We start from the raw sequence: 10,313 nt of genomic DNA on the forward strand, positions 1-10,313 counted from the left end.
CTTTTCTGTGACTCAGATAGAATGATTTAAAAACACTATCTGCTTAAAAAGGGGGACAGTAAGGAGATAGGAGGATGGAGGAGATTGAATGGGGTAAATCTCATCACATCAAGAGGTACAAAAAAACCCTATTGTACTAGAGGGGGAAAGGGAGGAGGTGAGAACCACCTGAATCTTCATCTCATTAGACTTGGCTTAAAGTTAACTTGCACACATTCAGTTGAGTTAAGAAATTTATCTTACCTTTAAAGTATTAAAAGGGGAAAAAGGGAGGGGGAGACAGGAAGGGGAGAAAAAGGGGAACTAATAGAAGGAAGGGAAGGAGGAAGGGGAAAAGGGAAAAGGGGAAAGAAAGGGGACAAGGGCTGATATAGGAGAGCAAACACACTGAAGGTGGTAGTATTCAGAAATAAAATACTGTGGATAAAGGGCAAAAAGGGGAAAAATACAAACAGAGGGAAGATAGCATGGAGGGGAAATAAACAGTAACTTTGAATGTGAATGGAATGAACTCTCCCTTAAAATGTAAGTGAGTAGCAGAGTGGATTAAAAACCAGAATCCTACAATATGCTGCTTACAAGAAACTCATTTGAAGTAGAGAGATACATATAGAATAAAAGTAAAAGGTTGGAGTAAAATATATTTTGCTTCAGCTGAAGTGAAAAAAGTAGAGGTTGAAACCCTTATCTCAGACAAAGCAGCTGCAAAAATAAATAGTGTTAAAAGAGATAAGGAAGGACTCTATATCATCCTAAAAGGTACCATAGACAAAGTAATTTCAATACTAAATATGTACCCACTCAATGCTATAGCATCCAAAATCTTAGAAGTTGAAAATGCTACAGGAAGACATAGACTGCAAAACTCTACTAGTGGGAATGGTTTAACAAACTGTAGTATATGCATGCCATGGAACACTATTGTTCTATTGGAGACCAGAAGAGATGGGAATTTAGGGAAGCATGGAAGGATTTGCATGAACTGATGCTGAGAGAGATAAGCAGAACCAGAGAAACATTGTACACTATAAGAGCACCATGGGGGTGATGATCAACCTTGATGGACTTGTTCATTCCATCAGTGCAACAATCAGGGACAGTTTTGGACTGTCTGCGATGGAGAATGCCATCTGTATCCAGAGAAAGAATTGTGGAGTTTAAACAAAGACCAAAGACTATTACCTTTAATTTAGAAAAAAAAATATCTTATGTAATCTTGCTTTCTTTTATACTTAATTTTTCTTCTTTAAGGATATGATTTCTCTCTCACCACATTCAACTTAGATCAATGTATACCATGGAAACAATGTAAAGACTAAAAGACTGCCTTCTGTGGGAGGTGGGGGGAGGGAAGCAAGATTAGGGGGAAAATTGTAAAACTCAAAATAAATAAAATCTTTAAAAAACAAACAAACAAGACCTTCTGTCACCTAATAAATCAGGCAGCAAGGGGATAGTGGATACAGTCATGAAGACTCCTCCTCTTCCTCAGTTCCTCAGTACATTAGCTATGTAACCCTGAGTAAGATACTTAAAACTATTTGCTTCTATCAAAGCAATACAATAATCCAAGACAATTTAGAGTTATTAAAAATCTATCCATTCCCAGAGAAAGAAATAATGATATCTGAATATAGATTGAATACTTTTGTTAAACTTTATTTTTCTTGAATTTTTTTGGTCTGTTTTTTACATGACTATTATGGAGATGTTTTGCATGATTATGTAATATAATATTTGCATGACCATGTAATATAATATAATAAATATAATAAAATATATCATAAGTTTTCACAACTATATTCCTGTCCAAAGCTTGATTTCTTAGCTATTGTGAGAAATGGAATGTGTCCTCCTTAGATTTAGAAAGGGATACTTGTCCTGCCTTCCTTATATTTTAATCCAGGAAAGAATGCATCCTTCCTTAGATAAGATAGCATTGTATGTGAATGATACTCTTTGATGAGATTTTGTGAAACCTAACTGAATAGCCTTCTGGGAGGTTTGATGTTTTGTTTATCTTAGTTCTTGTATGACTTGGGTTGGTCATTATGGTAATGGCCTCCACCATAGGTTTCATGGTAAATCCTAGAGGATAAAACTTCATGTCTAACCTATATTTCCTGTCATTTTATTTTAACATTATATTTAAGGTTTATACTATACACATATATAGCTGATATTGCTTGCCTTCTCAGTGAAGTGGGAGGGAGGAAGGGGAGAGAATTGGACCTCAAAGTTTTGCATGTGAATGGGGAAAAATAAAATACTAAATTAAAAAATATATATGTATATATATTGAACTGGAGAAACCTCTCTGATGTGGAGACAAAGAAACCTCATTGTAGTGTTATCTCCAATAGAAACAGAAAGATCCATGGAAGCTTTTGGTGATTTCTGTGGTCATAGGTAAATGTTTAAAAAGGTCAGCAGGATACTGATATCTGACTCCAAGATATGGAGCCCTATTCTGTCTCTACTACCTCTACTACCTTTTGGTCACCACAACTCCTTTCCACTGAAAAGGAGAGATACAAGTAAAGGATTAGGATGTTCTTTCTCCAAAGTGGCCAAACTCATACTCTAACTCAGAGCTTCTCATTCCTTAAGTTTCTTGCTTTTTTCACTCTACCAGGCTAGAAACTCTGTCCCCCTTTTCCCCTCTCTCTCTTTTCCTTCCTTGGTTTCCTTCCCTGTAGGAGCTCCACAGAAGAAAGTTAGAAAATCAAATACCTCTAGTGAAGGGGAAAAATTATGTCTATGTTATCCAGGATCCACACCATCCTACTTGAAGGTATTTGGTAATGCAGTGGATGGAGCAGTAGATCTCATGATGGCCTCAGATATTAGCTGTATGACCCTGGGTGAGTCACTCTGCCTCTCTTTGTCTGAATTATCTCCATTGTAAAATGATAATAATAGTACCATGTAGCTAGTAGCAAGGTTGTTTGTAAGGATCAAATGAAATGACATATGTAAAAGGTGCTTTAGCATATTGTCTGGCTCATAGTAGGCTCTCTACAAATGCTCATTTCCTTCCTTTTCCTCTTACAAGCCTCACCTGCTCTTTGTCAGGAAGATTTCTTATTTGCCCACTAGCATTCCATAGAGCCTTTCCCACTGGTCAAAGAACTGTTCAAAGCCTAGTTTTCCTTAAATTTACACATTTTTTTTAAGCTGAACGAAAGGGAGGAAATATATGAAAAATTGGCAAGGTTGCTGAATTTATCTTGGAACATACAGAGATATTGTATGTTAAACACCTCTGATTCTTAGATGAGAACTGATATCTAAAGGTAGCCTGAAGGATCCATGAAGTGACTAATAACAATTAAAGGCCATCTAGGTTTTAACCACATTTGCTGGCTGTTTTTCCTTCCTGGTCTTTTCTGTTGACATCTCCAGGTCTTTGCAGAAGCTTGTGCTACCTTGCCTGCATACTCTCTGAGAGAATCTTCCCCCCTTCCTGCCACTCACAATGCTTTGGCTGAAATTAACATCTCCTCTTTTTTCTTTTTACCCCACAACCAACATCTCTGGTTTACCCAGTGGTGCTTATTTGAAAGTTGGTCAACTTTTTTGACTGACTCAAGACTGCTTCTTCTGATCCTTCTCCAGCAGCTGAATGACTTGGTGCCTCCTCCTCCTTTGGCAAGTCCTCCCCATCTCAGGTAAGACTAGACAAGGAAGCAGTTTTGGGCAACAGAAGTGTAGCTGCTGATTTGTTTCTTGGGTTCAGTTGTGCCCCTCAAAGAATCAAAGAATAGTGTAGTGACTCAGATTCAGGAATGCAGGTTTTGGAAAGAAAATAGAGATTTTTTTTTAGGTTTTTGCAAGACAAATTGAGTTAAATGGCTTCCCCAAGGCCACACAGCTAGGTAATTGTCAAGTGTCTGAGGTCAAATTTGAACTCAGGTACTCCTGACTCCAGGGCCAGTGCTCTATCCACTGTGCCACCTAGGCACCCCAAAGAGATTTATTAAAGGAAGTTACAGCATATTAAGAAAGGGATAGAAAAGTTAGAGTTTAAGAGACCATGTGGATTGCTGATTGAATTGGCCAGGCCTGCTGGCCAGGGTTCAGCAGGAGACTGGAAGGTCAAAAGGAGCCTCCCTCCCACTGGGATCTCCTTAAATTCTCTCTCAGAGTCCCTGGGAGGGGGGTGGTGACCTGGGAATGACCCAAGTCCCTCATTGGAGATTTTGTCTCTTGGGGAAGGGTCTCTTTTGGGTGGTCTTCCAGGACCTGTGCTCCGTGGCTATCCCACCAAAAGAAAATGCAACCCAAATTAGATGATAAAGGAAGATTCCCTTTACAAGATTTACAAAGTTTGTCTCCAACTGATCTATCTCATCACTCCCATGCTCAGTTTCCTGCACCTTTGAATTCTCTGTTAAGCAGCTATACCACCTCTTCTACAGGAATGACTTTCCCTTGCCTTTATCCAAGGATTTAGGATTGCTACCAAGTCAAGTAAGGGATCCTCCTTTTTTCCAGGTCAGTTCATAAACATACAGAAGACAGATTCATCTCTTCCTTGAATTTTTGAAAATTAAAACAAGGCATTTCCCAACAATTCCACCCTCATTTTCCTATCCCGCAAGCTATGGGAAGGAGGAAAGGTCCTTAATCTTCTGTACTAGAGGACCTTTTGCCATTTAAATAGCTTTTTTTTTCAGGGGGAAAAGAGACCTGCCAACTAAGGGGGAACTCAAGCAATAATAGTCTATAGAGTAAGAAATTAGAGAAGTAAGAAATTGCTGTGACCTGAAGTTATCAGAAAAGATTAGGAGCCAGGTACAAAGTTTATGAGCAAAGACAAGTGGAGGGGGGTGGGGGAAGCATTCTAGCCCGGGGAGAACACTATGGTCATGGCAATCCTAATACAGTGAGGCAAAGAAGGGGCAAAACTAACACTTACCTTCAAAGGTAGCTTTGGGCAACTGGTCACTCAAGAAGTATTGTAGGTGTCTTTTATATGTGCTGGGCACTAGGGTAGGTGCTGAGGGAGCCAAATAGAAAGTCAAAAACAATCCCTGCTCCCAAAGAACTTATATTCTAATGAGAGGGTGGGACAAGAGGGAGAGATAACAAGTGTATATGTATATACATACATATAAATATATATATTTGCATATGTATATTTTGTTTATGAACCCAGAATTTGGAAGCAGAACAATGCTCCACAGTCACATACCCAGAAGAACAATATCTGGCAGAGACAATATTCCAAGCAGAAGCTACATATCTAGTATAACAGTATCTAGTGTAAGCAGTATTTCATTCATTAGAGACCAGCAAGGAGCAGGTCTGGTTGAGGAAAGCATAATGATACCATTGAAAGACTTCAGAGGCCACACAACCTTTGCTCTTTGTTAACATCTTGCCTACATGTATCGCCTTCTAAGAAAGTTTCTTTTGTGCATCCACTGATGGTATGTATATTTGAGTCATAGTGCTGGACCTGGGGTCAGGAAGACTCATTTTCCTGAATTCAAATCTGACCTTAAACACTTATTAGCTTGTATGATCCTAGGCAAGTCATTTAACTTTTTTTGCCTCAGATTACTCATCTGTAAAATGAGCTGGAGAAGGAAAAGGTAAACTACTCCAACAAGTTTGCCAAGAAAACCCCTTTAGGGGTCCTGACTACTCAGACACAACTGAAATGACTGAACAGCAACAAAACATCTCCCACAATTTGGTGGGGACATGTTTAATTGCTATTTTTCTGACTACTATATATTAAGTTTCTTTGTTTAGCATTGTGTCCTCTGGAGACTATTAAAGGTAAACACATCAAGAGAGGCTCATAATAGGTTTGAAATATTAGTGGCTCCAACAACTGCACTTAGCCCTGGGAGAGCCTTCTCTAGGAAGTCAAAGGAGGTGGAGTAGGGAGGCAGTCACTACATGCTTAAACAGTGTTAGCAGCATGAGTCTGCAGGATTAGTGATCAGAGCACAGGGCAGAACCTTAAGCTTCAGGTTTCCCAAGGGCATCGAACTGGTGGAGGGAATGTGGTTTCAAGACAGTTTTTACTGATTAGGATCAGTCTAATTATATCTATAAGCCTAGGGAAGCCATGGTCTGCAGCAAAACCCCGGAGCAAATATTCATGGGTAAATCAGATAGGACCAGAATAGAAGAAGACCTTCTATAGGTAGAAGATTTTAGATAAGGGTATATAAAATATAGTGATTGTAAGTAGGAGGAATGATATTGTGATATTGTGGCAGTCACTTTAGACACTCTAAAATCTTCCAGTCCCAGCCCAATGAAGCCTTCTCTGCTTCTCCCCTGGGGGAAATCTTTTGTTCCTTCTTTGAGAGCTCAAATATGACTATTTTTATCTTGCATGCACTTTCAGACTATACTTAGGATTATGTCGATGCAGGGGGACATACTTAGAGAGGCAATGTGGGGTAATGGAAAGAGTACTGAGTTTGAAGTCAGAAGACCAATGGTGTCTCAGCTCTGACACTAATTGGGTGAACATGGTAAGAAACCACAGCTCTCAAAGCCTCACTTTTTCCATTTATATTTTCTGTAAAATGTAGATAATACTTAAGACATTTACATCTTGTAGCTGTTGTGAGGAACACACTTTATAAACCACAAAGTATTTGGGGGTTATAGTCAGATAGATTGCTTTTTAAAAAGACTTCAAGATTTTCATCTCACCAGCATAATATGAGAGTCCTTGTTCTTCTAAAGTCCTGACAACCAGGAGTTCACATTCAATTTTATATTATTTTTTTGCCATCTCAAACAGATATTAGTTGGCTTCTTAAAGTTCTTTGCATTTGGATTTCTATAATTATGAGTCAGGTTGAACATCTAATTGAATGGTTATTTATGAATTGTGTCTCCTTTGTTCATATTTGAATTTTGAATATTATTTTTAAAATAAAATTTTAGATATTATTTTTAATACCAATATTGGACATATATATTTTTTCCAGTAGCATATTTTTCTTTTTCTTTTCATTATTAATTTTTTTTGTTGCATAAAGGAAAGGGAATAATCATTTATATTGAACCTACTGTGTATCAGGCACTGTGCTAAGTGATTTTACAAATATTATTCCATTTGATCCTCAAAAACAACCCTGCAAGTTGGATGCTATTATTATTCCCATTATGTAGTTGAGGAAACAGGCAAAGAAAAGTTTAGTGACTTCCCCAGAATTATATAGCTAGTGTCTGAAGCAAATTAGAGAAGCATTTTATTTGTTTAATAGACAAAAAGCTTCCCCCCTACTGAGATACATATATATTTTATTTCTTTCCTCCTTTCCTATACTTGATTTTTAATAAATATTTTGTTTATTTGTCTATAACCCAACTGTGGTATGTGTGTATGTATATATATATATATACATATATATATATATATATATATATATATATATATATATATATATATATATATATATATATGGTTCATGTGATTGTGCTATATGGAGCAAAATGCAGATCTATGTTTATTTTTAACCATGTTGATAAATAATTTTCTAAACTATATTAACACTAAAAGGTCCTCAAATACACTATAATTTTACTCTAAATATTTTTATCCTATCCCTATTTTTTTTTGCCTTGTGGATAAAAAAAAAGCACCACTTCAATTGATTCTTCATCCTTCCAGGATGCTTAATTTCTAGTAATTGTAATGTTAAAAGATGCATCCTTTCTCCAGAGTATGTTTTTTTATCTGTATATCAAAGCTGAGAGGCACTATGGAGTAGAGAAAACAGATCCAGTCTCAAAGTGAAGAGAACTTGTACTCCAGTCCCCTGATAAGGGAAAATCTGAGAGATACCTCACACCTATCAGATTGGCTAATATGACAAAAAAAATAGGAAGATGATGGATGTTGGAGAGGATAAGGGAAAACCAGGACACTAATACCCTGTTGATGGAATTGTAAGCTGATTCAATCAATCTGAAGAGCAATTTGTAACTATGACTAAAGGGCTTTTAAACTGTACATACCCTTTAATCCAATAATACTAGGTCTCTTGCCCAAAGACATTAAAAAGGGGGAGAGGACCTATTTGTACAAAAATATTTATAATAGTTCTTTTTATAGTGGTTAAGAATTGGAAATAGAAAAGATATCCATCTATTGAGGAATGGCTAAACAATTTGTGGTATATGATTGAAATGGAATGTTATTGTGTTTTAAGAAATGACAAACAGCATGATTTCAGAAAAACCTGGAAAGACTTATATGAACTGTTGCAAAGTGAAGTGAACAGAACAAGGAGAATGTTGTACACAGTAATATTGTTCAGTGAAGAACTGTAAATGACTTAGCAATATAATAATCCAAGACAATCCTACAGAACCAATGATGAAGAATGCTTTCTGCCTCCAAAGAAAGAATTGATATTGTATGAAAACAGACTGAAGCATGGTATTTTTTCACTTTTTTTCCTTTCATTCTTTTTTCTTTAATTCAAAAACAACTAATATGGAAATTTTTACATAAATTTCACATATCTGATTGCTTACTGTCTCAGAACAATAGAATTCGATTAGCATGTTTTTTTTTAAGGTTTTTTGCAAGGCAATGGGGTTAAGTAGCTTGCCCAAGGCCACACAGCTAGGCAATTAAATGGCTGAATTTGAACTCAGGTACTCCTGACTCCAGGGCAGGTGCTCTATCCACTGTGCAAGTAGCCACTCCAGGACAATAGAATTTGAAATTCAAAACTTAAAAAAAAAAAACGCACAAAACCAAATGTTGAAAAATTGTTTTTATGTGTAATTTGGGGAACAAAAAAAAAATATATATATATATATATATTTTTTTTTTTAGGGGTTTTTTTTTGCAAGGCAAATGGGGTTAAGTGGCTTGCCCAAGGCCACACAGCTAGGTAATTATTAAGTGTTTAAGGCCAGGTTTGAACCCAGGTACTCCTGACTCCAAGGCTGGTGCTTTATCCACTACGCCACCTAGCGGGACCATGTTATTCTTTTTTAAAAATAAATTTTATTGGGGCGGGTAGGTGGTACAGTGGATAGAGCACCAGCCCTGGAGTCAGGAGTACCTAGGTTCAAATCTGGCCTCAGGAACTTAATAATTACCTAGCTGTGTGGCCTTGGGCAAGCCACTTAACCCCATTGCCTTGCAAAAAAAAAAAAAGAATAATACAATGAGATGGCATGGTTGGGCTTGTACTAATGGAAGGAACCTCTGATAATGTCACTACAATGTTTTTGGAGTATTAGGTTTACACTTTTTATTCTATTTATTTCTGCTTTTAACATTTTGTTTCTTTTTATAGCTTCTTTGGGGGTTATTTTTCTTTTTTCTAGGATTTTTAAGTTCAGATAGTTCATATAATTATAATTTTTCTTTTTCTCTTTTATTAGTACTAGCATTTAAAGCTACAAACTTACTCTATAAACAGCATTGATACATCCCATAGGTCTTGATATGTGGTATTATTGCTATTGTTGAATACCCATTATCTTTTTCTTGTGTTTTCAATAATCCAATTAATATTTAATAATTTTTTTAAATTTCCATGAAACCGTGGTTGATGATCAATCTTGATGGACTTGCTCATTTCATCAGTGCAACAATCAGGGACAATTTTGGGCTATCTGCAATGGAGAATACCATCTGTATCCAAAGAGGGAATTGTGGAGTTTGAACAAAGACCAAACACTATTATCTTTAATTAAAAAAAAAAAACAAATGTATCTTATTATGTAATTTTGCTATCTCTTATATTTTATTTTTTTCCTCAAGGATTTGATTGTTTTCTCAACAAATTCAATTTTGATCAATGCATAGCATGGAAACAATGTAAAGACTATCAGACTGTCTTTTGGGGAGGGGGTGGAGGGAGGAAAGCGAGATTAGAGGAAAATTTGTTAAAAACAATAAAAAAGAAAGAAAATATTTCTCAAAAATTTCCATGAAATTTTATATCTGTTACTCAAGATGCTTATTTTTAAATTTTATTGCTTTATGGTATGAAAATACAGCATGTATAATTTTTGCCTTTTTTGAATTTATCAAAGGTCTAGGTCATAAGATACAGCAGCTTGTGGGTACAGTGTCAGGCCTTGAATCAGGAAGACCTGATTTCAGATCTGGTCCTGGGCAATCACTTAACCCCATTTGCTTCAGTTTCCTCATCTGCAAAATGACATGGAGAAGGAAATGGCAAATCCCTCCAGTATCTTTGCCAAGAAAGCCCCAAAAAGGGGCCATGAAGAATTAGACACACCTGAAACAACTAAACATCATCAACAAAAAATAGGTCATAAGGTGGTCATACATCATAGGATTC

Source organism: Macrotis lagotis, chromosome 1 (assembly GCF_037893015.1).
Source record: "Macrotis lagotis isolate mMagLag1 chromosome 1, bilby.v1.9.chrom.fasta, whole genome shotgun sequence".
Classification (NCBI taxonomy): Eukaryota; Metazoa; Chordata; class Mammalia; order Peramelemorphia; family Peramelidae; genus Macrotis; species Macrotis lagotis.